The sequence below is a fragment of the Macaca nemestrina genome, chromosome 1, assembly GCF_043159975.1.
Source record: "Macaca nemestrina isolate mMacNem1 chromosome 1, mMacNem.hap1, whole genome shotgun sequence".
Classification (NCBI taxonomy): Eukaryota; Metazoa; Chordata; class Mammalia; order Primates; family Cercopithecidae; genus Macaca; species Macaca nemestrina.
Window position 1 is genome coordinate 52,761,617 of NC_092125.1, and position 26,895 is coordinate 52,788,511.

At 32.3% G+C, this 26,895-nt stretch overlaps 2 long non-coding RNA genes across 3 annotated transcripts in view; one reads left to right on the forward strand and one right to left on the reverse strand.

Annotated features, from left to right (window-relative positions):
* The window catches only part of LOC105484644 (uncharacterized), a 199,112-nt gene that overhangs the window by 40,952 nt on the left and 131,265 nt on the right, over positions 1–26,895 (forward strand). The window lies entirely within an intron of this gene.
* On the reverse strand, positions 6,463–24,898 carry LOC139356583 (uncharacterized). Of its 2 annotated transcripts, none has more exons than XR_011608613.1 (3): positions 24,761–24,898; positions 23,404–23,495; positions 6,463–6,729 (listed from the first exon to the last, which is right to left on the reverse strand). It is a non-coding gene; the product is annotated as an uncharacterized lncRNA (long non-coding RNA). The 2 variants fall into 2 exon arrangements; XR_011608612.1 differs by lacking the exon at positions 6,463–6,729 and adding an exon at positions 22,105–22,308.

Consider the following 26,895-nt stretch of genomic DNA (forward strand, 5'->3'; position numbering starts at 1 on the left):
ATATCCTTTCTTTTGAGTAGATAGCCTACAATGGGATCACTGAATCACAAAATACTTAGGAATAAATGTGACCAAAGAAGTGAGATATTTCCATATTAAAAGCTATAAAACAATGATGAAAGAGATAGAAGAGAACGCACTAAAGATGGTAAGAGATGTCATGCTCTTTGATTGGAAGAATTACTATTGTTAAAATATGCATACTGCCCAAGGGGATCTACAGATTCAATGCAATCCCTGTCAAGATACCAATGACATTCTTACAGAAATAGAAAAATACAAAATGTATAGAACATCACAAAAAACTCCAAATAACCAAACAATCCTGAGCAAAAAGAAAAAAAAAAAAAAAAAAACTGGAGGCATCACATTGCCAGAATTCAAAATAAGCCACAAAAATATAGTAATCAAGTAAGTATAGTACTAGCATATAAACAGGTACTTAGACCAATGAAACAGAATAAAGAACCCAGATATAAATCTACACATTTACAGCCAATTCATTTTCAACAAAGGCACCAAAAACATACATTGGGAAAAAGATAGTTTCTTTAATAAATGGTGCTAGGAAAGCTAAATATTCCATAAGCAGAAGAATGAAACTAGATCATTATCTCTCACTATACACAGAAATCAACCAAAAATGGATTAAAGACTTACATATAAGTTGGAAACTTTGAAATTATGAGACTACTAGACAAAAACAAGGGGGAAATGCTCCAGGAAATTGGTATGGGTAATGATATTTTTGGGTAAGACCTCAAAAACACAGGCAACAAAAGTAAAAATAGACAAATATAATCATATAAAAGTACAACATTTCTTCATGGCAAAGGAAACAATCAACAGAGTGAAGAGTCTGTCTGTTGAATGGCAGAAAATATTTGCAAACTATCCTTCTGACAAAAGGTTAACAACCAGAATATATAAGGGACTCTAATGACTGAATAGCAAAAACAAACTGAACAACCTGATTAAAAATGGGCAAAATATCTGAATATTTATTTCTCAAATGAAGACATAAAAATGGCTCACCAATATATATACAATGAAGCTCAACCTCACTAATCATTAAGGAAATGCAAATCAAAACCACAATGAAGTATCTCACCACAGTTAAACTGTGTATCATCAAAAAGACAAAAGAACAGATGAAGGTGAAGATGCAAAGAAGAGTATTCACACACTGCCAGTGGGAATGTAAGTTAGTACCGCCATTGTGGGAAATTGTATGCAGATTCCCCAAAAATGTACAAATAGAGAAACAATAGCCTTCTTGCAAAACAATATTAAAATTTTACTATGAGGCTTATAATTGAAATGGACAATACTTAGATGTACAGAAATTATTATAATTAAACTAAGTTGTAAGTACCCCTCTCCAGGATAAAAGTTGATAATTCTCTTCATCATTAATTTTTCATTGAAATCTAGGAATAAAATATATGAACTTTCAAAATCATTTTGTCAGTGTTTCTGTGTAGTTAACCTATCTATGCATGCCTTCTGGTCTGTGTTCATGTGAATTTTTCAATACTTACAGTTATACTTCACAGAATATATTGTGCTTTCTTCTTTCTAAACTTGTGATGGAGAGTTTTATTTTTTTTAAAAAAAAGCAGAACTACTGCTTCCACAGAATTTCAAATTTTGCAAATTGTTCACAACAGATTTATTTATGTTTAAAAAATGTATAAGTAATGTAATCCTCAAATTTTCGTTGATTGATTTACTTCATATTAGTTTTGTTCTTTTATCTTCCTTTTATTTCAGTATAATGCAGACTGTATTGTGGTGAAAGGTGAAAATTATAGCAACAAACTGTCCAAATTCAAATCAAGATTCTACCACTTGCTAGTTGAACTTTAGGAAAATAAGTAATGTTCTCCTTGCCTCTGGTACCCTGCCTCTAAAGTTAAAATAATCATAGAACCTAACTTATGGAGTTTGTAATTCTTAAATGAATTACACCTGTAAGCTAAGGAGCACTAGGACTAAAACACATTCAGAATTTAACGAATGTTAACAATTATTTGCAATTACAAAGGAGATTATTTCATTATACTGGTAAAGATATTTCATATGGTTGGCCTAGAGTCATCAATACCAAATGCCTGTGGTACCTAATGAATATAGAAACTAATTATTTTTTCTAGCAAACCTTACTCATTAGAGTTAATTATACCTAAACAATTTATACCATATCTCCTCTTATCTACAATTCTAGCCATCTAATTAAGAAGCTCACAAATAAAAAAAGTCCTAACAAGTCATGTTAGCTGTCAGAGTGCTTTAAAATTTGTCACGTGTGGCACATTAAGTCAGAATATATATGGGAAAATAAATCAAGAAAACACAATTAATATACAGAGTTTTTATATTATTTTTATTGTTACACTAAGGTTCTACTGGTCAACGTAACAGTCACTAGGACATATGAAACTGATGACCTTTTTCATTATTTAAAATTGAGACATTTGGAAGATATTGCATAGAACACTATCGTTAATAGTATATTTTCAGTTGCTTCATTTAATTAGTATTTATTAGTTGTAAGTCAACATGCTAGGAAGATATATGAAAATATGTATTGAACATTATAATTTATCATCATAAACATGTTTACCTTTATTGTTGGTGTGATCACTAGGAGACCATAAGAAAAATAAAGTACCTAGTAGATTTCAGGTCTTTAAGTTTCTGTGGTTACTAAAAGCCTCACTCAAAATATATAATATTAATAACTTATTTGTATGCCTGCTATTGTGGGAGAATTTTTCTTTCAGGATTGATATGCCTAAATTTCTCTGAAAATCCAAATGTTACAAAGAAAAAAATGATATTTTCCTTTTTGATTAGAAATAATTTATGGTTTACCTCTGAGAACAGAGAAAAAGTTGATTTCAAGAATTATACCTTTCTTCTAGTAGAATTTGGGTCAAAGAATGCTTAATAATAAACACCTATTTTTATTAAAATTATGTAGATCAATTATTCAGTAGAAAGTAGGAAACTTTAGTCAAGTATTTTTGATGTGTAATGACATCTACATTTTACACTAAAGTAAGAAGACTGAATCTATTATATCTATTAGTTGTTTACATTGGCCTAACAATTATGATCTTTCAATAATGGCAAAATTAAAGTTGACATATATTAATAACAGTAAATATCCATGTTAAAAATAAAAAACAGTACCAAATTCAAACACAAGCATATATTTGAAATAAAATGTGTAAAACCCAGGGAGACTGCAGTAATTGAAATAAAATCAATTTCTAGCTTAAAAATGTAAATAGTGAAATAAAATTATGCTAATCTAATGTATTTGCCTTATTGTGTTTTTCAGTTCATTATGCTCCATGCGTAAATATGAGATGGTTATTTTTCCTTTGATAATACTCGTTAAGTTATTTGATTTAAATTGGCTTCTTTCTTTTAAGTGCTGCCAAACACTTGGAAACACAGATCTGGTTTCCAAATGAGCCTTCACTGCCTGCAATATTTTATTTTTATTTAGTTTTGTTTACATCATGTAAAAGGGATTACAAATTATTTTACTTACTTGCATTATGAGACTATAGTACATAAATCTTTCAAGTTGTCTCTCAGTTTTTTTCCAGAATTCTGTGTGCAATAAGAACACATTAAAAGTCTAGGATACTACTGAAAATAGTAAGTACTTCTGGTTTTTCCAGTGGCTTATGTTCTTGCTGGCCAAAGTCTTTGACCAAAATTAACTTTGGTTTTGTTTTTTTTTTTTGTTTTTGGCTTATTACACTTTTCTTTCTTTCTTCATACCAACCATTCTCTAGCTTCTCATTATTAGATCATTGTTTCTATTCTCTTCATAGTGATATCTGCTTTCACTGAAGGGCCCATGATTATGCAAAATAAATAAAGAAAGAAATAGGCAGAGTATAAAGTGATGCATATGCTAAGGCCTAAGAGTATACAATATGTTCATTTTCATTAAGGTTTATAATTCTCTCTAGTTTTATTTTTAAATTTCTAATATCTGGTACAATTACACTCAGGTTATCTTGTGTGTGTTATAGCCAGTACTGTTCAAAGTGACAAAAGCTACACCTTATAGAAATAATAGCAAAATGATAGCAAAATGTACAAAATAATAGCAAAGAGTAAAATACTGCAAGTTATTGAAAATATTAACTAGGAGTAAAATAAATTATACTAAAAGGATATCAAAACAATTATTCTAGAAAATTGTTTTACCTAAATAAATATTTTTGATAATTTTTTCCCTTTTAGGTAAACCAAAAGCGCAGTTATGTCCCTCCTCCCCGTTTTCTTCCGTTTATCTTCTTTGCTTCCTTTTTTCTGTCTTTCCCTTCCTTTCTTTCATTACATATCCCTTTCTTGCTTGCTATTTGTTTCTTAAAACAAATACGTAGGGTATTAAGGGATAATATTTATCATGAACGAAAATATCTTATTGAATGACTGAAACAGGCATGGTGTGAGAAAAACAAATGCCTACAAGATGTGTATCAACTGGCGTTGGCCCTTTGTTCCTTCATGTCAGACATTTAGATGGGAGTGGTAGGTACAGAATGTCCTACATTCTAAACACAGCCAAACAACACAAATGGGCTATGCTCACTCCAGTTAACCAGATCTGCCAACTACAAAAGAAATTCAGAAATCCAGTTTCTGTAGTGGTAGAATGTGTTTATAAAATTTCTAATTTGTGAAGGCTAGAGAGATTTCAGTTTTGCAGACCTAAAATTTATAGGCCAAAGGATTTGTGTATGCAGTCACGGATGTCCAGATTATAGCTAAGGCTATGGTTCACAGTAAGGGAAACCAGATTCGTGTGCCTGAATTCTAACTTCCCAACCTATTAGGTGCATTCTTTGAGGCTTGTTACTTAATTTTTGTGGGTTTCAGTTTTTATGTCCACATAAACATCAGCAACCTTATGAAGATCAAAGAGGTAATTTACAAATATGAAAAGTGAACAGTGTTTTCCACATATATGTGATCAAAATTGTGGACATTTTTAGAACACAGGTATATAAAAAACTACCATGCCATATGCTCATGTAAAATGTCACAATTTGATAAGGAAAGCAGATTTGTAAAAAAGAAAGTAAAATAAGATTATAGTTCCAAAGCAAAATAACGAATGAATCACAGAAATACAAAATAAATTATACTAGAATCCAGAAGAGGAAGAAAAAAAAAAGCAGACAGAACTGTCTTAAATTACAGTACTTTAAACTTCAAAACATAGTTTTGCTCCTCACTATTATACTGAGATTACAGAAGACAATCATCTTTAAAAATAATGTAAATATTATTTGATCTATACCAATTTAGTGATTCACTTTGTAACTTACAGAAGAAAATGTCCTAACAACCAAAATTTACCTTATCGAATATACCTTGAACTATATATGCCACAACATAAATGCGATGCATCCTTTAATCTTTCTCATAAGTGTGTAATATTGATGTACTGACATCTTAAAAACAAGATAGTGTATACACACTAAATAAGTATAGTGTATATTTTAAACACAGGTGTATAGTCTTAAAAACATTAAAATGCATGCGGTAAATTTGTTAAACCATAACATCAATATGTTATACTTCTAAAGTCGTGTATAAAATTTTAAAAAGTAACAATAGTCCAAATAATATTTCCTTCTGCTTTAGAAAGAAAAGACTAAACCACTCTGCAGTAAACAATTAGCATAAAAAACCTCACTGCTTCATGTTCTCCAAAAATTTGAAAGAAACTGCTACCTGAACATTTCATCCAAATATTTTTTGTTACCCCAATGTCACCCTCTTTCCCCACCCAAGTTTCCCCAACGCCCAATCCAAGTCATAGCCCTCGTCATGAAAAAAACCCTTTGAACTTCCATTTCTGAAAAAAATAGTAATGATTTTTCTTAGTAGCAGATTTATTTGCTCAGAAAAATAAGAGTGAGCAGAGCTTGTTTCTTTAATAAATATTTTTGGAATCTTTATGAAGGCTGTTGAGTATTTACCTATTAATATCATTCTCCAGATGCATAAAAACAGTACATTTCTCAAGCATATCCAATTAGAGTTATCATTATTCCATGTATCTACTAAAACAACTTTTATAGCTCTCAATTACTTGAAATGCAAAATCTAAACTTCTAGATTTTGCTTTCAAATATTAATCAACCTTAACACACAAAATCAATATGTAATGTGTTACATAGAATCTCCCTCCCCTTCTATAATTAATTTAACTCTGGCATTGTGTTTTTTCATGCTATGGAAAATTCTGTTCTAACTGAACAAAGAAAACATCCTCTTTTTCTTGTTTTCCCAAAGAAATGCAATTCTCAAATTCTCTATAGAATATGAAGTTAAAATTGGACCAATTACACTAAAAACAAGTATGCATTTGACAAATTTCTTTTGAAGCTCCTCTTTCTCTAGCAAACCTGGTCCCCCTCAGTGCTGGGTGCTTTTTGCTTGTGAGGCATGAATACCCCGGTGACCCTCTAACACTGCAAGTCCAAGTATTTTCTGTATTTTTTGCACAACAATTATGTGTCACTGTAGATGATGCCACCAAATTGACAAAGGTAGATCATGCAATAAAGACAAATGTTTTGCTTTGTTTTGAGAACGTGGGGAAACTGTATGCAGTATCCATGAAACCGAAAGTACATGTTGCCCATGTCCCAGAAATCTCATGCTCAAGAAAAACTGTATACAGATCTGTAAAGAGATATGAACAAAAATGTTTATTTTAATAAAGTATATCTCAGGCAATAATTGGAAAACACTAGATGTTTATAATTAGAGAAGCATTAAAAGTGTCGTGTAAACAAAACTCACTTTTTATAGTTAAAAGTAATTATATATGTATAGATCACAAAAAAATAGAAAATAGAACAAACACTGGGTAACAAAATACCATTACGCAAATCTTTAAAAGGCATGTTCATAGTAACAATACCACATATTTCAAAATTTAACATAAATATTAAAAGATAGATAAAAACTGTGTCTGTAAAGAATGAGACTAGGGATGCACTTAGAAGGCAAAATTAAAAATTGAAAACAAAAATGACAACTTGGACAGACTAATTATGCTAATATGTCATGAAACTTAGCATATATTAATTCAACTTTCAGGAACAGATTCCCAAAAGAAAGATGAAAATATAATAAGGTGAGAAATTCTATGACACAACTTTAGTTTTATTGTTCTTGGTTTCACTTTTTTTCTCTCTCCTGCATTGAGATGATAGTATTTGGGGTTAAATGGTCAAACGTAATTAATGACATCAAAGAAAGGAAGAAACAAATCATAGTCTTTATTTCATCTTATCTATAGAATATTTTCTTTCTGTTAACATTTTATTTTATTTTTAATTGACATATAGTAATTGTACTTATTTATGGAGTACATAGTGATGTTTCTATATATATAATGTATAATGATCAGGTCAGTGTAATTAGCATATCATTATCTCAATTCATCATTATCTCATATCATTATCTCTATTTATCATATTTGTGTTGGGAACATTCAACAGCCTTCTAGCTATTCGAAACTTCACTATCGTTAACTATAGTCATCCTACAATGGTATAGAACACTAAACTTATTCATCCTACCTTGCTATATAATTTTGTTTCCTTTAATAAATTTCCCCCAATCTCTCCATTTGCCTTAACCTTTCCCAGCTCTACTATCCTGTGTTCTACTTCTAACTTTTATGAAATAAACTTCTTTAGCTTCCACAGGTGAATGAAAACATGTTGTGTTCAACTTTCTGTTCCTGGCTTATTTCATGTAACATAATAGCCTCCAGTTTTGTCCACGTTGCTGCTAATTATAGTATTTTAACTTTTATAGCTGATTAGTATTATATTGTGTATACAACCACATTTTATTTATCCATTCATCTGTTGTTGGACAACTAGGTCAATATCATATATTAGCTATTGTGAATAGTGCTGCAATAAACATAGATGCCTTTCAGTAACACTGTTTTCCTGTCTTTTGTGTCTATGGGGGGTAGTTTTAAATAATATCTTTTTTTTCAATATTTCTTTTCAAATCAGAGGGTACATGTGCAGGTTAATTGCAAAGGTGTATTACAAGCTGCTGAGCTCTGGAATACTAACGAAGCTGTCATCCAAATAATGTGCATTGATAAATGCCCAGTAATGAGACTGCCGATTCAAAGGGTAGTTCTATTTGTAGTTTTATTAATGAAACTTCATACTGTTCTCCATAGTGACTGTACTAGTTTACACTCCAACCAACAATGCAAAAAATAAATAAATAAATAAAATTTGTGTGAAACCAAAAAAGACTAAGCAAAAAGAACAAAACTGGCAGCATCTCACACCTGACCTCAAAATATACCACAAACCTATAGTAACCAAAACAGCATCATACCAGCAAAAAATAAATAAATAAATAAATAACAATAATAATAAGTAAAAAAAAAAACAACAACAACAAAAAACACTCGACACACACACCAATGGAACAGAAGAGACAATCCAGAAATAAATCCACGCATTTACAGTCAGCTGATATTCGGCAAAAGTACCAAGCAATACAATGGGGAAAAGACAGTCCCTTTAATAAATGTTGCTAGGAAAACTGAATATCCATAAGTAGAATAATTAAATTAGATTACTCTCTCCCCATAAACAAAAATCAACTCAAAATGGAATCAATACCTTGATGTAAGACCTGAAACTATGAAACCACTAGAAGAAAACATTAGAGAAATGCTCAGGTAATTGGTCTGGGCAAAGATATTTTTGGTAAGACCTCAAAAGCACAGGTAGTAAAAGCAAAAACAGACAAATTGGATTACGTCCAATTAAAGAGTTTATGTGCAGCAAAGGAAACAATCATCAGAGTAGAAAGACAACTTACAGCATGGGAGAGAATAATTGCAAACTATCCATTTGACAGGGAATTGATAACCAGACTATATAAGGGACTCAAACAACTCAACAGCAGACCAATCACCACCAACAAAAAAAATCTGCAAATTATCTCAACAGACACTTTTCAAAATAAGATATACAAGTGGTCAACAAGCATATGAAAAACATGTTCAACATCATTAATCATCAGGGAATTGCAAATCAATATAACAATAGGGTATCATCTCAAGCCAGCTAATGCTATTATCAAGAAGACAAAAAATAACAAATGCTGCTGGTAAGGATGCAGTGAAAAAGGAACTCTTATAGAGGGTTTCCTTTTAATACATTGTCCAAAATGCTGATTTGAAAAGCTTACATAAATATGATTGGACCAGCTAATCATTTCTGTTAGTCAAACATGTTTCTAATAAATAATGTTTTTTCATTTTCACCTCTATTTTCCACTTCACTGACTGCAATATTTAATTCTAGTGTATAACAGAATAAGAATAGACAACTGACAATGGAATCAGCAAGGATTCCATGGCATATGATGAGATTTTAACAAAGAAAACACTTGTTTTATGTGACGTGAACAAAAATTCTGATTGAGCTGAATTGAGCTGAATTTATAACAGGGACAACAAAGCTTTAATTGTTCCTCTAATGCATACTGTAACCCTTAAGATGGTTCTGGCTGTCATGTGGGTAAAGAAAAAGGAAAAAGAAGATACAGAAGAGCAAATAGGAGAATATTAGGGTAGTCTAATTGAAGATTCCCATCACATTTTGAATTTAGAACCAAAAGTACTTGACTTTCTTTAGTAAAATAGTGTTTATATTGTAGGGTGGTTTTGTTTTGTTTTGTCTTGTTTTTATGTTCAAGTGAGGTAGTAATTATAAAGTTTCTAGATTTGTGCTCAGTAACTGAAAATATTAGGTTGAATTCCGGATGTTTCCGTTTCCTAAAAACACCAAAATGATTTGTATTTTTAAATATATAGCTTTTTATCAATGAGCATAACTGTTTTACTTTTTTAAGAGTTTTATTTTCTGTCCATAGAACACTAAGATCTACTTAAATAGAAAACTAGGAAAAAAAAAAGCACTTTCTTTCTTTGCATCAATCAAAGCAAATAGTAAATTATAATTCATGAATTTAAATCAGTCCTTGAATATATAAATTTTGGTAGTCAATATTTTAGGGTTTCAGGAATGAGATATGATGTCATACTTTATTCTAATACTAATTTTATGACATATACAAGTTGATATTAGATATGATTTTCTGAAGCTCCTTGAGACATGCTCTGGTGTGACTGATTCCAGGCACAGAATAAACAAATTGATAAGCGCATTTCTAGTCAGAGGCAATGTGTCCTAAGTAAACTAAAATGCATGTTGTTTCAAAGAGTAAATAAGAGAATTAGAATCGTTTTTGATTAAGAAAAGTGTTTGAATTAATTGAATTTTACCCAATTTGTTAATTTTTTTGGCTCACTGACCAGGACTGATCTTGTCTTTTGAGAGCATTAATAGAAAAACAGTGTAATTAGTACATAATAAAAATATTTGACCTATGAATTAATATTATACCTTATTTTTTCTTTATCTGGCAAAATAATAATTGCAATATGTATGCAAATGAAATCTTTACTGCCTTCTTATGCATTAGTAAGAACACTTAACAGCCTACACATGTTTATGTCACTTTCTAAAAGTTAAATAGTTTGAATTGAAGAATAACAAGATTGCAGAGGACAATTTCTTCCAGCATAAAATAGGAATGTAGTTGCTAATTCCACTTTCCATTGGTATGTGCATATGAATATATCTTGCTGAGTTTCAACATGCAAAAATTTCTAAAAGTTGGGATATAAAATGCAATATTGATTATTAGTTTTGTTTTGTTTGTTTGTTTTTAACGAAACAGGGTCTCACTCTGTTGCTCATGCTGGAGTGTGGTCGTGTGATCACGGCTCACTGCAGTCTCAACCTCCCAGGCTCAAGTGATCATCCACCTCAGCCCCCACAGAGTGGCTGGGACTACAGGTGCTTGCCACCAGGCCCCATTAAAGTTTGTATTTTTTGCAGAGGTGGAGTTTTGCCATGCTGCCCAAGCTAGTCTTTAACTTCTATGCTGAAGAGATCTGCCTGCCTCCACCTCCAAAAATTATTAGTTCTTGAGTAGTACCTTGGGGATTATTATGATGCATTTGGACAAAATTAATATAGATATATGTATATTTTAATAAAATGTAGCATTATTAAATCGAAATATAACTTTAATATTCTTCTTTTCTTCTTTCCCAAGTGTTGACATCAAACAGAGAGAGGAGAAAAAAGGAATAAGCAATTGTTACCAGTTTATTTTTTTATAGGGAGGACTCCTTATATGTAGTTCAAATATTATGTTCAATTATTGGCTCCATTATATAAAATAAATCACATGTTTATTTTCCCACTCTCACTCTGACCTTAATATCATTGTCTTTAACTTCAATACAGATCTTTAAAGTCTAACTGATAGCGGTCCACCAATTAGGAATATCTAATAATTCAGACAACTGTCAAGGTTAACATGGCTTTACTATTTAATGTGAAAAGAAAAGTTTATAACATAATAATATACTTTAGGAGTATCTGTGAATGTTTAGTTTATAAGAACAATTATTTTAAGCAGTTGAATTGCCTTTCGATAATACATATATGCATTTTTCATGTCAGTTTGAAATGATCTTTATGTATTCATCAACTTAGGACCCATGCTTGGTAAAAATCTGTCAAGTTTGAAGGGTTTTTTTTTTTTTAAAGACTGTGTCTCACTCTATTGCCCAGGTTGGAGGGCAGTGGAGAGATCACTGCTCACTGTAGCCTCTGCCTCCTTGATTCAAGTGATTCTCCCACCTCAGCCTCCTAAAGTGCTGGAATTACAGGTGTGAGGCCTGGCCGACAGTTTGAAGTTTTTGAATGTGCAGAACATCTTATAAATAACATTGTTAAGTACAAATTTATTTACTTGCATTAAACCCTTCCAAGATACACTAACATTCAAAGAAAAGTTTGTTTTTTAATCAAAAAGATACTTTTATTAAGATAAATGATGAATATAAAGGATAAAAAAAGTTCTACTTAAACCACTAATCTATTGAAAGAATTTGAGATACACACTTCCTAACAATCCATGTTATTTATATATTGGATGGATTTTATTTATAAATTAATAATAACTCTGGACTATAGTATGTTCTAAATAAATACATAAATCACCTTCAGCTCTAAACATTTTTCTAAATAGTTCTAATATTAGAAGTCTCTATATTACTTTGCTGTACTTTTATATGTGCTCTTGATTGTTTTGATTTTAGTTATCTACTATTTCAATTAATCACCAACAAAGGTAGTAGAACAGTATTTCCAAAATGAGTCTGATTTTTTTTTTCTCAAATCCAGGGTGGTTCTTCTGGATAGAAGAACTCACTATTTAGCATATAATAACAACTATAAAAGCTATTCCTCAAATGAACTGTTTTAAAATATTGAAAATTATTTGAAAATAATTTCCAAGTAATTATTTATGCAAAGTGTATATATTATTTAAAAATTAAAGAATACATTAGCGCTAAATCAACCTATAGATTTATATCAACTACTTTTCGGGATATAAACAAAACAGATTGTTATGTTCCCACAATTAAAAGGAAAATATTTCCACCCATAAAGAAGTTTCCAACACTAAAGTCCCACAAGCCTAGTGCCACTGTAATCTCACTTTGGCCATCCTACAGTCTTGTGCTATTTTTATTCTATACTAAGCATCATTAATAAGTATTTACTTAATAGGACTTCTTTAATTTCACAATTTCTTTTAGGAGAAAAAACTCTGGGAAAATTTACATAGGTCTACATAGTTGTGAAGAAACCCTATGCCAGGCAAAACAAAAATAATCCTTTATTTATGAACATAAGCTCTCGTTTTGGGAGCATTTAAGGGAAAACGAATCATAAATAAAAGCAGGATGAAGAAGGAGACATTTGAATTGAAGAAAATGGAGATAACCAGAAAGAGTTCTTACTATGTCGGGTGCCGGTGGCTCACACCTGCAATCCCAGCACTTTGGGAGGCTGGGGTGGGTGGATCACTTGAGGCCAGGAGTTGAAGACCAGCTTGGCCAACATGGCGAAAACCCATCTCTACTAAAAGTACAAAAATTAGCTGGTCGCCTGTAGTCCCAGCTACTTTTGAGGCTGAGACATGAGAATCGTTTGAGCCTGGGAGGCGGAGGTTGCAGTGAGCAGAAATCGTGCCACTGCCCTCCAGCCTGGGCGACACAGCGAAACTGTCTCAAGATAAAACAAAAAACTAACAAAAAACAAACAAACAGAATTCTTACTAGTACATTCAAAACGATTCTAGAGAATACCTTATCCTCTAAATACAAAAACAAAAAACAAACTTTTTAAAAGTTTTATTTTTTTAGTTATTTGCTTTTTAGATATATTTTATATGTAAGTATGTATTTATCAGTCGTATAGATTTTCATTCCCTCTGCCTGCTTGCTTTTCTTAGACTGTTTCTGCTTTCCTTGAAGATATAGAAGAAATATTCATAGATTAAATGTACTGACACATAAGCCTTCTCATATATGATTACCATATTTATTGACCTCTTCCCGCCCCCCACCAGTGACATTGTTTAAATGATAAACTTCTAAGTCCTCTTCTTCCTCAAATGGCCATGAGGTTGGCTATTCTTTTTTTTTTTTTTTTTTTTTTTTTAGTGAATTTTGCATTATTTTTGCTTACTTCAAAACTGTAACCTTCAGAATATACATAATGTGATTGTATATTTTGGTCTATAACTGGAATTTATATTTATATTTCAACCTGCATCAGTGCCACAATATTTTCATTACTGTAATAAACAGTTGACATGTCAGACTCCCATAATTAATAAGTATTACAAACAACTTTCCTGCTAGTAACTGATATTTATTCTCCTAAAAAATTTGATATTTCTAACAAAAGTAAAACTTTCCTTTACATCACAAATTGTAATTTTTAAAAACTCATGGATTATTTTTGGAAAAATTAATGCTTTTGTAATATATTTCTTAAAAACAAAACATGTTACATCTCGCCATATATTCAAGTACTAATATATGTCCCTCATTAATCTTTTGAAAATTTAACATAAATTTTGTACAATAATTGTTTACTGTATATCTAGATACTTTATGTATCCCCCCTGCCCTGAACACTTAGGAAGTTTTCTATATTTTTGTGGAAGAGAGAATACTAGAAATTAATTATATGTCTAGATTTTAACTGAGTATTCAAGATACTTGAATACTCTTTTTACTTTATAGTTCTTAACATTAAAAATGGATTTTTTTATTGCTTAAGTCAACATTTAAGGAAATAAGCTTTTTATTTTTTAATGTAATTTATTGATGTTTAAAAAAACTAAATATTTTTTAAATCAAAAATATGCATGAGTTTTAGTATTTTCAATACACCATTTATTTTGCTAGAATTCAAAAAAAATTCATGTACATTTACAATGGATAATGAAATTTTATTTTATGATTTTGTCAGAAATCTAATAAAAACTGTATACTAAAGGAAAATGTTTTAATGTGAAAGAATTTATATAGAATAGGTGATATTGTCTTTTATGTAAAACTGTCTAGCTTTCAGTGAATTATCTGAAATACAATTTTTTTTTAATTATTGTACTTGTATTACCTCTTTTGGAAGTGATTTTTAGATTACTTATGTTTTACAAATAAATTGCTACTTTGTTTAAACCTTCAAATTCAATCCCTTTCTGTTTCCTGGGTTCTTTCTGTTACATTAACATTGTTGTTTCTAAAATGTGTAATGTTAGGGTCTTCCTATTTTCTCTTTTTATTTTATTTTTTTTCCAACTTTTAAGTTCAGGAGTACATACCTTTGTTACATACCTAAGCTTGTGTCACGGGAGTTTGTTGTACAGATTATTTTGTTGTCCAGGTATTATGCCTGGTACCCATTAGTTATTTCTCCTGATCCTCTCCCTCCTACTCTCTTCCCTCCAATAGGCTCTGGTGTGTGTTGTTCCCCTGCATGTGTCCACGCCTTCTCATCTTTTAGCTCCTACTTGTAAGTGAGAACACAGTGTATATGGTTAGGTTGATTCCATGTCTTTGCTATTGTGAATTAACTATACCCAAAAGGTTTCTGTTTTTTTTTAATTTTGGACTATTTACCAATTCATTAATTCTTACTTATTTGTAATTATTTATGTTTCTATAATATTATATTCCATTTATATCTCATTATCATAACTTGAGGATTCATAGCTCTATTTTTAATAAAGTTTTCTTTCTCAATAAAACATATGAAAGATGTTGAGAAATCTGAAAATAATTTGACTACCGTATTTCCACAGAAATACAGTTGCAATTAAAACATGTTTTAAAAAGTATTCATATATTTTATTTTTACTAAAATTATTTCAAATATTCTGTTTGCAAACTATTAAGTGAATATGAATACATTTTGTTAAGGTTTTACTTGTGGCCTGATGTGTGATGAATTTTTCTAAATGTTTGTTACATTTTGAAAAAGTTTCATATTCCTGAATTACATACAATTTTTTTAAAAGTAAGGACTAACTCGGCCGAGGTGGGAGGATCACAAGGTCAGGAGATCGAGACCATCCTGGCTAACATAGTGAAACCAATTTCTACTAAAAATACAAAAATTTAGCCAGGTGTGGAGGTAGGCGCCTGTAGTTCCAGCTACTCCGGAAGGTGAAGCAGAAAAATCGCTTGAACCCGGGAGGCAGAGGTTGCAGAGAGCCGAGATCGCGCCGCTGCATTCCAGCCTGGGCGACAGAACAAGACTCCGTCTCGGGGCGGGAGGGGGGGGGGTGGGAAAAGAAAAGAGAAAACCTCAATTTAAACAATTAGGTTATTCATTTTATCTACTCGTGTCTCATTTTCCTCTCTAAACTTATCTGCAAGCATATATTAGAAATCTTAATTTCATTTCTTTCAATAGAAAATTTAATACTCTGTAGCTCACATTAATTTTTGTTTTTATTATCATGGCATTAAAACGAAAATCCAGTCTTAGAGAAAAATAAAACTTCACAAAGCTGCATTAGAAACATGCTTTATATTTAGCAGCACTCCTGGATTAAAGGTTTTTAAAACAAATTAGATTGAAAAATACAAAAAGGAATTTGTTATCAATTTGTTATTCTTTTTAATATAGCTTTAGGCTTTTAGAGAACAATTTCTCATACAGTCAAAGTAGAATTAATAATGCATCAGAAATTGTTAACATACATTATCTAATACATTTGCAAAGATATAAAACGATCTGCCTGAACATTATTTTAGCATTGTGGGTAATATTTGTGTGTATATGCTGTGTACCTTATTAGTTAAAATCATTTAAATCTTTATTCTGCACTACATAATCAAGAAACGTTTAATTTGATTTTAGTTTTCTTGTCATTTCTTGCATTGTTTACAGCTCATCAAAAGTAGTTTAAGCCTACATCATTTCAACCCTATATCTAACTTTATTTGTGTTATAATATAAAAATAGTAAAGTAAAAGATATAATGGTTTACCTTACTTTATTGTCACTAAAATTGGTTTTACATGTAATAACGTTCATGAAATATTTTATAGAATTTCAGATTCTCTTTGCTTTCAGAAGGAATTTTTTAAGCCAGTTAAATATTATTTCAAGTTAATATGAAATTTTGTTTAGTAATTATTGATGCTTATGATTAATAAAACTTAATTTTTTAAATTTGAAACAGAACAAAAATGTATTTTCACACATTGTGTTTTCATAGCAGATTTACATAAAAGTAACTTAGAAGCATTTCTCTTTTCATATGCCATATATATCCTTTACATATTTTATATATATAATTGAACATATTATATGTACACATTTTGGTGTGTATGTGATAATTTAAAATATTTATATTATTTGTAAAGATCAAATCAACGTAGTTGGGATATCCATTACCTTAAATATTTGTTTTTTCTTTATGCTAGAAACATTTGAATTATTCTCTTCTAGTTATTTTGAAACATACAATAGGTTATTATAAATTATAGTCATATTACTGATCTATCAAACAGGTTTTATTTTTTCTCTCAGATTGTATATTTGCACCCATTAATCTGCCTAGTATTTCAGATATTATCCAGTCGCGTTCATTACATGATGAAAAATATATATATATATATATTATGTATATATATTTTGGAGACAGGGTCTCCCTGTGTCACCCAGGCTACGGTGTAATGTGTGATCATGGGTCAATGGCACCTCAAATTCCTGGGCTCTAAGGATTCTCCTGCCTCAGCCTCCTGAGTAACTAGGTCCACAGACGCATGCCACCGTGTCTGGCTAATATTTTAATTTTGTGTAGAGATGAGATCTCACCATGTTGCCTGGGCTGGTCATGAAATCCGGGGCTTAAGCAATATTGCTGCCTCAGCGTTGCAAAGTGCTGGGATTATAGGATTATTTCAAAGCATCCCACCCAGTTTTGAAATATTTAAATTGAAAATCACCCTTTACCTAACTTACGGATAAGCCAAATTAAGATGTAATAACACAATAGGTAAAACTTTTTAACAGGTAAAATGACTGTATAAAATTAATGTTTACATGTATATACCATTTGTTTCTACAGAATATACATTAAATAGCTAGAAATTGTAAAGTGTTGAATTAACCAATGATAAGCTGAACAAATACAAGAAAAGATTCCAGTGGATCTCAGTTTCAATGTGTGCAATTAGTGAGATTTAGCCCCCATTCAAATCTAGTATCATTTTAAGTTTTATTCACACAAGCAAAAGGCCAGAAAGAGGTAGCCCCAATGCACATTTAAACTGTATTAATCAAACTACATTTGGAGAACTATACTGAATGATGTTTTTAGTGGTATCTTTATAATCTGAAGTGGAAAAAAACTTAAAATTTGACAATATTCAGAACAAAGTTATAGTTTTGTGTTTTTTTTAACAAGAATATACAATAAGCAAAAAGAAAACAAATACAATTAAAATGTATTTATTTTGTTTTCCAAATTAATACCTATTTAGTGATCATGACTTTACAGTCACTATCTATTCAGCACATGTGACTTTATAATTTGTATGTTGAGACACTTGGATACTAGTGGAGAAAAAAACAGTATCGAATGACAAGTTCCTCATGACTTGCCTAGCTGTGCATACATTCTCAAAAATAAACACAGCTGGGTACTAGTTATAACAGTAGAAACATTTAATTCAGTAACTACTGACAGTGGAGAAAAGTGCTGTTCTTCCCTCTGATTTATGCAGAGGTGATTGGGGCATTTTAAATGGAGAAAGAGGGTGTGGAGAGAGCACAGAGCTCAATAGAGTCAGCAAAGTGAGAACTGTCGAAGAGTTAGTCGGTGTAGATGCAATTAGGCCAGGTGTATCTGCTACTTGGCAGTTAATGAAGCTATTTTTCTGTCCTCCCACAAAGACTGAAAGGCAGAGGCCCTAACCTCCCTGATGATTACATGCCAAAGACGTTTCTCTCAGAGCCTTGAAAGAATTTCTAAGTTGTAAGAGATGCATACTTATATAGTAAGTCATTTATAGTAAATGATCTAAAAAAGGGAAGACAGGGCCTGATACGGTATGACTCTGCATCCCCACCCAAATCTCATGTTGAATTGTTATCTTCATCGTTGGAGGCAGGATCTGGTGGGGTGTGATTGGATCACGGGGGTGGATTTTCCCCTTGCTGTTCTCATGATAGTGAGTTCTCATGAGATCTGGTTATTTAAAAGTGTGTGGCTCTTCTTCCTCTTTCTTCCTCTCTCCTCCTCCTCCCCCTCCTCCTCCTCTGCACATAAGATGTGCCTGCTTCCCCTTCACCTTCTGCCTTGATTGTAAGTTTCCTGAAGACTCCCAGCCATGTTCCTGTACAGCCTGTGGAACTGTGAGTCAAGTAAACCTCTTTTCTTCATAAATTACCCAGTCTCAGATAGTCATTTATAGCAGTGTGAGAATGGACAAATACAGGGCCTATTATCAGGTGATGGCTAAAATAAACAGTAAATTTTCCTGACAGAACTGAACTTTCTCAAGCAGACATTTGAAAGGGGAATAGGAGTCATCCTAGGGATACAGCCTCAGGCAGCTAGAAGCCATGCTAGAGTTTAGTGGATTTTCTTAGGGCAGGGGCTGGATGAAGTTGTTATATGCAAGAGAACAATTAATTTCAGGAAGAGAGAGCAGGTTCTAGCAGTTCGCTGTGGGGAAAACATGGGGCAGAAGGGGAAAAATGGTTTGGAATGAGGTTGGAGACTTAGGTGGGTGATGTCAAGAAGGGGTACGGATGTTTTCTGTTGTTTTTCAAGTGAAATGAAAAGTGATGGGCTATACCAAATAAGTGATGTACTTAATTTACTGCTAACTTTTGAAAACATTAGTGGTGGTGTCAGTGTTTACAGTGGGACAAACATGGTACAAACAGAAAAATATTAGAGACTTTGTGGGAGTCCTGGCTAGAGATTTTGGGACCTGGACAAGGCACTGGCAGAGACTGGAAAGTATACTGAGGCAATGATTTTGAAGTTTGAATTAGAGTAACTCACTTGAGTGTTTTGTTTTTTTTGTTTTTTTTTTTTTTGGTCATAGGAGAGTAAAAGAAAAAATATTAAGAATGGTTTCTGTATATGTATGAATGTATTTCATGCTATTTTAAAATTAATTTGCCTTATATATTTTAGATATAAAGCCCTTAATAGAAATATGGTTTGGAAATACCTCCTATTCCACAGGTTGTCTTGTCACTCTGTTGTTTCCTTTGCTGTTCAGAGCATTGTACTTTTAGGTTGGTCTCATAGTTCTATTTTTGCTTTTGTTGCTTGTGCTTTGGTGACATATCCAAGAAATAATTGCCAAGACCTATATCAAGGTTTTCTTCTGTTTGTTTTCAAGCTTGTTAGATTTTAAGTCTTGCATTTAAGCCTTTACTTTATTTTGGGTTAATTTTTGTGTATAGGGTAGGATAAAAGTCCAATTTCATTCTTTTTCGTGTAAATACTGAGTTTCCCCTAAACCATTTGTTGAATAGACTACCCTTTCTTCATTGTATATACTTGGTACCCTTTTCATAATCGGTTGATATATGAGCAGCTTCTAAAATGCAATTGTAAAAAATAAATAAATAGATATTCAGCTTACAAAATGGGAAAAGAGTTTGAATAAACATTTCACCAAAGATGATACACAACTAGCTAACGGGCATATGAAAAGGTGCTCCACATCACTAATCACCAGAGAAATGCAAATTATAAGCATAATGTGATACTACCTCACACCTGTTAGGATGGCTATTATATTAAAAAAAACGTACCCAAAGATAACTAGTGTATAGATTATAAAGAAATTGGAAACTTTCTACATTGATGGTAGGAACAGAAAATGGTGCAATAAAACATATTGCAGAGGTTTCCTCCCAAAATAAATATGTAACTGCAATATGATCTAGAAATCCCACTTCTGGGTATATACCCCAAAGAATTGAAATAAGAATTTAGAGGAGCTATGTGCACTCTCATTTTTACTCTAGCATTATTTACAATAGCTAAGATATTGAAACAATTTAAATGCCTGTCAATGAACAAATTAAAAAAGAATGTGTGATATAAGCATCGAATAGAATATAATTTGTAGAATCATGGTTATCAGGACTAGGAGAGGGAGAAACAGAAAGTTAACCAAAAGGAAACAAATTCCAATTATGCAAGACTAATAATATCTAGAGATCTACAGTACACCATAATATCAATAGTTAACAATACTATATTGCAGACTCAAAAATTTGTTAGATTTCAGGTTGTTTTCACCAGAAAAAAAAAGGGGGAGCGTGATAGGAAACATTTCCAGGTGCCGAATATGCTTAGTATCTTGATTATTGTATGATTTCAAGGGTGTATGCATATGTGCAACCTCATCAAACTGCATGTATTAAATATGTACAGTTTCTTCTATGTCCATTATACCTCAATAAACCTGTTAAAAATGTAAAATAAAATATTTCAGTGACAGAAAAATAAATTTAAAAATTACCTCTAAAATTAATTTACCATTAGTGTGCTAAAATAACATAATGAAACCATCATCTTTAAAGCCTGAAGAACTCTTCTTAGACAAGTTAATAGTTACACTTTATATGTACATTCATATATATGTATATACATATTAATCTGTTTATATATATATAACCAAATCACTAACTCTACAGATATACATATAGATGTGTATGTGTGTGTGTATATATATATTTGTTTCTAAAATAAAGAGATATGCTTATTTTTAGTACTAGTGGATACTAAATATAGTATAGTATAAGGGATACTAAACACGTTTGAATCATATGCATAAATGGTGGCTTAGAAATCAACCTAGTTAATCTTATTTGTTATGACTATGATTTTATTTATTTTCAGTTTCACACAAGTATAGTATACATTCTATATATTTTCCCTTTTTTCAGTCTTTTTAATGTGTAGTCTAATTACTTCATTATTTCACATATATATAAATATTACATATATACACACATACATATGCACAGATCCATATACTTTTTTTCACGATGAATTATGACACTATCAAAAATTCCCTACATTTTCCATAAGTGAATCATAGGAATAACAGCCAATGAGAAACAATTGTTTTTTGGTTTTGTTTTTGTTTTTGTTTGAGACAGTGTTTCATTCTTGTTGCCCAGGCTGGAGTGCAATGGCATGATCTCAACTCTCTGCATCCTCCGCCTCCTGGGTTCAAGCAATTCTCCTGCCTCAGTCTCCTGAGTAGCTGGGATTGCAGGTGCCTGCCACCAAGCCCAGCTAATTTTTTGTATTTTTAGTAGAGATGGGGTTTCACCATGTTGGCCAGACTGGTCTTGAGCTCCTGACCTCAGACCATCTGCCCGCCTTGGCCTCTGAATTTGCTGGGATTACAGGTGTGAGCCACTGCAAACAGCCAAGATACAATTTTTACATTAGATAACTACCATGAACTCAATAAATTTGCCCAGAAACAGAGAGGTGATTCTATTATCATTAAAGAATGGTAAGTCACTTACAAGTATTCCAAGCTACTTGATATCTGATGACTTTTCCCAACATTTTCAGTTAAATACACTTTGACCAATGTAAGTCAAAATATTTTCTTTTATGTTTTTAGGTGCAAACACATTGGTGCAGTTCCTTGCAGTCTCTGGTTCTATCATTTAGAACATGTACACAGATGTTTTATCTTTCTGTTGTGAAAATAATACCAGCCTTGTTCTCTGTATATAGGTGTTTAACCTATGTGAACTGGTAGAAAGCAGATAATTTAGACAGGTGTCAGCATCTTTATTTTAAAATGAAATATTAAAATAAAAAATTTATCAACTATATATTTATCACTCAACTTTTGGTGAGTACTAGGAATGTGCCAGGTACTGTGGCACTTTATTTTAAGATGCTTTTTCAAGAGTGGCAAAGAAAGGAGAGACAGAGATGGGGAAGTGTGGAAGGGTACAAAGACTAGAAAGCATAAAAAGGGCATTTTCAAGGAGTCTCAATTAAGTCTGAATAATAATAAGTGGTAGAAGATAATACCAGAAACGTAAGCAGGTTCTGAATAGTAAAGGTATTATCTGTTATGCAAAGCAGTATAGTATTGGTCATTTTTGTTTGTCCAGCATTCAAACCACCTTGTCAATTGGAATTTCCTACTTACTAAGACATAATGTGAGACAGGGTTCAATCTTCAACTATAAAAATGGCAATCATTTAAAAAATAATTTGTCCCAGCTCCCTGAAACTATTACACAGGCTTAATTACCACAGTATATTATACAGGGGGAAAAAAAAAAAAAAAAACCTCTTAGGAAAATAATAGGTAACTTGGATTGATTGTATAGTTAGCCAGTTATATTCCGCTTTATATTCCTCAATAGGAATGTAGTAAGCTTTGCTCTATGGTAGCAAGAGAAAATGTAATTATCCTTAGTGATCATCTGGAATAAAGAACCCAATGAGTTCTAAGATTATGGGGGCTGCATCATGACTGCCATTCAGCGGTGTGAACAAAGAAGGAAATCAAGGACCATGAAGTGGAATGCAGTCTCCAAAATGAGGAAACTTTAAAAAAGAATAAAAGTTCAAATAGTAGCTCAAGGCAGTGGTAGAAACCAAGAAATTTTCTGTGGCAGTGATAAAAGAATTGCTTATCTCTTGAAGCTGCAAAACTGAGATACCCGAAAACCCAAATCAAACATTGATCTCTTGAGCCTGCTGGGTTGCCAAGTACAATGTCAGTTACATTTCAAGTCCTGCTATGCATTCTATGTGAAAAGTAGGACATCTATAGGATAAGACTGAAATAGTCAGAATTAGAATGATTTAGATTGCATTAATATCCACATGGAAAGCTCACACTAAATCTCCCTTGCAGACTGCCTTCCCTTCTCTTCTTTCTGATAGGGTTGATGACGATGCTTGTCAGTGGCAGTCTTCTGAAAAAAGGAACGCATTGTCCTCATTTCCTATGACTCTTACTTTTGTTTTATATCTCTTAATAGAGTTCATTCCCTCATGCAGTCAAGGGAGAAGGGAAGAAAAGACCATCAAAAGTGAAACCATAAAGAAGAAGTTCAAGACAAAGAATTTGGAAACTTTTTCTAATTAATGTTGGCAAAAATCTAAAGAATGTGCCTAGAAACTGGATTCTAAGTATGCTTAAGCAATGAGAGAGGAGCAAGCTTTGTGCAGAATTGGAACTGATAAGTTTTTCAAACTTTCCTGCCCCTCTTGATCCACAGTTATACTTCATTCTGCCAATGCTTATTACATTATGAGAAATTTTCTGTGTCCATTGGACTTTATAGGGTAAATTTAAAGGCTCCTTTTCAAATGGCTCTGCAAGATTTTCTGGAAAAAAAACCTAACTAAGCACTTTTGTGCCATTACATCATTGCACAGGATGCCCATGAATGAACTTGGAATGGGCATATGTCTCCAATGGGAAAAATCAGTTATATACCTTATTATCCATGTTTATTGAAAGATGTGGTTTGAAGTAACAGTGAGAAAATGTAGTCAGGAAAAGGACACATTTCTGTGTCACATAAAGATCACCAGAAGGATCTAATGAATACCAGGCAAGGATTGCTGTTGGATATGAGCTCAAAACATGAATACACCCTTCCAAGTTTCGAAATTTCAAAAATAAGCAATAAAACTTGATTCTTCAATATTATAATCAAACAGTTACTGGAAGCAGATTGACAAAACTTGGACCCATTTCATTATGAGGAGGCCAACAATTTGTCTTTCTTGAATTAGGCAGTTGTTCAGCATTTTGATATGAATTTCCCTTCCTGCATGCTTTTTTAAGCATTACCATCCATACCCTTATTGAATAACTTAGAAATTTTCATGACAGGCTGCATAATATTGTTCTGAATAGGGAATTCACTTTATAATAAAATAAGGTAATGAGCTACTGGACATGTGATTTCCGGTCATATACGATGTCCTATCTGTCAGAAACATCTGGCTCCTAGAATAAAGGAATATACTACTGAAACTACAAATAAATAAATTACTATGGAGATGATATCTTGAGCATTGGAGATGCTAGTCTATAGGAAGTGCCATGTTTTTGGAATTGACAGACATTAGGTGGTTATGTTCACATTTAATTGCCCATATAGTTTCTAAAAGAATGAAGGCAAGCTCAACTACCTGGAAGCAAAGAAACTCAACAATAGGAAGTTACCTGAAGAGAATTCTGAAGACTGCAACAACAGCTGGGTCAAAGAAAAAGGCCATTACTACCGGCTGTTGCTGATGATCCAACCTAACTTTAAGACCACTTCATTTGTTTACCGTTTTGTTGTAAGCAGCATTCTAGATCTAGAGAGTGAAGAGTAAACAAAACACGTCAAGTACCTGATCACATGAAATTTGCATCTTATCGTGGGCAGACGTATATGAAAAAATAGCAAAATATTAAAGACGAAGTTGACAGAACTTGTTGAATGGACTGAGTGACGGGCATCAAGAATGATTAAATAATTTATGAGTGGAGAAAGCAACAATGCAGTGGCCAATTTCATTAAATAAGAAAGTCTGTGGAATAGCAGGTTTGTGGGAAGAATCATTTATTTTCTCAAAGTAGTTTGATTATCTTTAGAGTATAGTAGTTCCTATAGAAATATTCTTCAAAGCAGGTGTGAGAAAAATTATTTGGAATTAATTGGGTTAATATAGAAAATGACATGGCAAATCATTTGGATATTCAAGGTAGATAGTGAGGGAGTTAAGCCAAGGAAACCCTATCAGAATAAAGTGAAGGAGAGAATGAAGGAGATATGGTAATAAATATCTCCATGAAACCAACTAACCAATATCAAAGGGGTAATAGCATTAGAGCTGGAAGAAAGAGGCTATCTTGAGATTTGAAATGTAGGACAATTTTGGTACTATTAAGCTCCAGGTTGTGGACATATAAAAGGAAAACAAGTAGAAATAATAATTGGAAATAAAACAGGCTTGACGGGGTCAAAATATTTGCCACTATGCTATTTGTTTGGGTCGTTCAAATTAATCAGGATTGTGACATCACATAGATGAGAGAAAAAGGAAGTGAGTCATACAACTGAAGCCTCTAGTTACGGAGACAGAATGACCAAATTCATCTGAAAACAGATAAGATAAAATGCTTGATGACATGAGCCACGCCTAAAAGCCTGAAGCATTTTTTAATAGCACGGAGGAACATTAAGAATGCCTACTCTGCCATCTGTTCTCCTGATGTGTAAACTCTGGATGAATAAAAACCTTTATTATAGTAAAATTTATGAAATATTAATACATTCTGATTTTTGCCACCTCATTCTGATACAAAGTAGCCTGTAGTAATTTCCTGAGATTGCCTTGTTTCTCCCTATTTCTTTTTTTTTTCTTTTTTCTTTTTTTTTTTTTTTTTTTTTTTGAGGCGGAGTCTCACTCCGTCACCCAGGCTGGAGTGCAATGGCACAATCTCCGCTCACTGCAACCTCCACCTGCCGGGTTCAAGCAATTCTCCTGCCTCAGCCTCCCAGTAGCTGGGACCACAGGTGTGCGCCACAATGCCTGGCTAATTTTTTGTATTTTTACTAGAGACAGGTTTCGCCATGCTCTTCAGACTAGTCTTGAACTCCTGGCCTCGTGATCCACCCGCCTTGGCCTCCCAAAGTGCTCGGATTACAGGCCTGAGCCACCGCACTCAGCAGCTTCTCCCTATTTCTATTCCATTTATTATGTCAGATTCTGTTTTTGATAGTGTCCTTGAACTCTTATTGAGATATTACATATTATTTAATGTTCAGTTAAAACTTTAATACCTCCATAAATAATTTCATTATTTCTGTTTGCATTAATATTTTCCTACCTTAGTACTGTGCCCTTAATAAGCTATATTTAGTGGTATTGATGAGCTGTTATTCGGTTGAAAGAGGTTTTGGAAATCCTCTTTGGAAATATATATTACATTAGAAGACATAAAGAACAATTATATATGCTACCATCACACAGAAAGTTGCTTCCACAACTAAGTCTAGAACTTAGTTTTAGAATTAGTTTCCCTAACTTCTCTCTAGTCCCATATATTTTCCATGTGTCCTAATATCTCTTCCAGGCAGATGGTGTGTGTGTATGTGTCATATCACCATCTTTATTAAAAATTTGTGGACAGTATTCATTCATGTTAATCATCTCTAGGTCACTAAATGTGTTATAAGAAATTCTCCACATGTAAGAACTCAAATCTGTTGAATTAATTAATTCATGAATGTTCGAGGGTAAGATGATTGAGTAGGAAATAAAAATTTTAAATAATACCAGTTTTTATAGCAGAAATACATGGTTATA